This window comes from Hyposmocoma kahamanoa, unplaced genomic scaffold (genome assembly GCF_003589595.1).
Source record: "Hyposmocoma kahamanoa isolate Upper Pololo Valley unplaced genomic scaffold, ASM358959v1 91, whole genome shotgun sequence".
NCBI classification, from domain to species: Eukaryota; Metazoa; Arthropoda; class Insecta; order Lepidoptera; family Cosmopterigidae; genus Hyposmocoma; species Hyposmocoma kahamanoa.
This window is the reverse complement of record NW_020654684.1, coordinates 4062365-4064981: the sequence shown is the minus strand read 5'-3', so window position 1 is coordinate 4064981 and position 2617 is coordinate 4062365. Positions and strand designations below refer to the sequence as shown.

The window sequence follows — 2617 nt, the reverse complement described above, 5'->3', positions numbered from 1 at the left end:
TTTCCTGCTGTGGAATGCTTCAGGAAGATGGTTATGAGACTTCATAATAGTGGATCGTTCCGTGGTTCCAGTTCTGAAGGCCGGCCAAGTTCACGAGACCCAGAATTCGAGGCAGATGTTTTGGAACATTTTCTCGGCAATCCAAAGACAAGTACTCGTCGTGCTGCGGCAGCCTTTGGTGGTGTGAACCATATGAGTGTGTGGCGTGTGCTACGGGATGATGGCCAGCACCCATACCATTTTCAAAGAACGCAGGAGCTGTTACAAGCGGACTATGATCTACGTTTGGCATTTTGCCGCTGGTACCGCGACCAGGTTGGGAGGTCTCCCGACTTCGCTTCGTCGGTACTGTGGACAGACGAGGCGTCATTTACGCGTGCGGGCATTATCAATATGCATAATGAACATTTTTGGACTCATTTGAATCCCCGCGTATCAAGGGAATCAAATTTTCAACACCAGTGGCGTATTAACGTGTGGGCTGGTATAATAGGTTGTGCCGTCATCGGTCCAGTGTTTTTGCCGGCAAGTCTGAATGGGGCCAATTATTTAAGATTCCTAACAGAAGACTTGGGTGACGTTCTGATGGCCCTGCCAGTGACATAATACGTGAGACTCGTGATGGAACACGGGATGACTTTCTAGCACGATGGAGCACCCGCACATTTTGCTCGAAATGTACGTTCCCATCTGAACGACCGTCTCCCGCAGTGGATTGGGCGGGGAGGTCCTGTACCCTGGCCAGCGTGGTCCCCAGACTTGACACCGCTCGATTTTTTTTGTGGGGTCATATAAAAATATTGTTTATGCGGAGTCCTGTGAAAGCGCAGAAGAAATGAGGCAGCGGATCGAAATGGCGTTTAGTCAAATCACTCGGCAGATGCTTCAAAGAGTAGAGCAGTCTCTGTACCGACGCACGGAAATATGCATATTGCATGGAGGTCGGCATTTTGAACCTTACCTGTAAATGTGTGAAATGTGCCAGCAGTGCGTGTAGTGATAGTACTTATTATTCAAAATTATCGTAAACAAGTCAATATTTCGTACATTGTACAACAGTGAATTACAATTCGTAGGAAATTCATTAAAACGTGTATGAATTGCACAGTAGGTAAGTACCAATTAAAAAAGTATCCACTATTGTAAAATTGTCGTAAATAAATGTATTAATACAAAATTATGTAGAATGTGTATACGATGAAGGCGTGCGTAACTACGGGCTTAATAAGTAAATAAATATCCTTTAAATTGTATGTAAATAAGTACGTACCTAGGTATGGTATAAAATAATATTGTTAGAAATAATTCGATTTTTCTAGGTATTTAAAGATTTTGTTACTTAATATTAACGTGTTATCAACATATTCAAATCATGTTTTTACAGTGGCATTTCAATTGTAGTCAGCTGTTCTTTCGCCCCGCTTGCGGCCGCCCAGGTTTCATTAATGAATTTGTGAAGTCGTAGTAACGTAACTAGCAATAGAGTTGTGACGCAGTGGTTGTTTCGGACAATCACTATTTATACAAACATAATTAAAGTTATATCAACATTAAAAGTCACTTATTTTTATTTGATATTTTGCACAGAGGGTCTAGATCAAGTATAGGTTTGGCTCCTTTAATATGACTACACCTTGCGGTTACACCCTGTATAGCACAGACAAGCACTTCTAAATAAAATTATCTGCGCACTATTAAAGCACCATTTGTATTACGAGTGCAACGCGAGCGCAACGTTCCAACTAAGACAGACTGTATAAAGTAATATCATGGAAAGATGGGTAAATTTAATTTCAGCGTAAGACGCACAATTCATGTTGTGTGTTATTTTTTGCAAAATTCACAAATTTTGCAAAGTTATAAACAACATTTTCTTTTATTAAAACAAAACGTACTCACAATAATCGTACAATAATCATAATTGAACTGAACACACCTCCCTACTTACACCGCCATAGAACCGCCACGATGCACCTGGTATTTATGTCTTTTTGAAATAAGCATGCAAATTTGTACGTTCTAGTGAAACATGTTGTCGTCAATCAGCCTGCGAAACAAGAGACGGTGTCAACGACAGTTGTGCGATGAAGCCAAACGCGTTTTGTGCATCGAGAGCGATTCGTTTCATTAATGGTAAAGCCGCTCGCGCTCGGGCCTTCCCAAATAATACGAGACTACATTGTACCAAGGACAGGAGTATAATTGTGAGTGACCTGAGTCAAATGTATGTTCAAAAAGAGCAACCCCTAGAATTTCTTGCTCACTCTTCTCAGGGGAATCTCTGCCTTACGAATGAGCGGTATAATTTAATCAAACGATTTCAAGTACAATTTGCTTACTTATGAAATAAAGATGATTTGAATTTTGACTGTGAGACCAGAGCGACGGCAAGGGATTGTAGTCGCGGAATTTCGGGACGTAGAAGTTCAAAAGGTCTATTTCTCCTAACAAAGATCTTCGCCCGCATGCACGGGCTGAGATTGGGCTCTCGCGGGATGAGTTCTCTAGTTCGTGGTTGTTTGATTGTCTCATAACCAGCTATAGATATAAACTAGTCAATTTATCATACAAGTTTCATTACTTCTCGCAACTTTACTCCCGTGAGGCGGTCGCCGGG

General features: G+C 41.5%; 1 long non-coding RNA gene across 1 annotated transcript in view; it reads right to left on the bottom strand.

Annotated features, from left to right (window-relative positions):
* The window catches only part of LOC113236320, a 9217-nt gene extending 6600 nt beyond the window's left edge, over nucleotides 1-2617 (bottom strand). Inside the window, exon 1 of the long non-coding RNA XR_003310934.1 lies at nucleotides 2582-2617. This is a non-coding gene — a long non-coding RNA (uncharacterized LOC113236320). The remainder of the gene's footprint in view (nucleotides 1-2581) is intronic.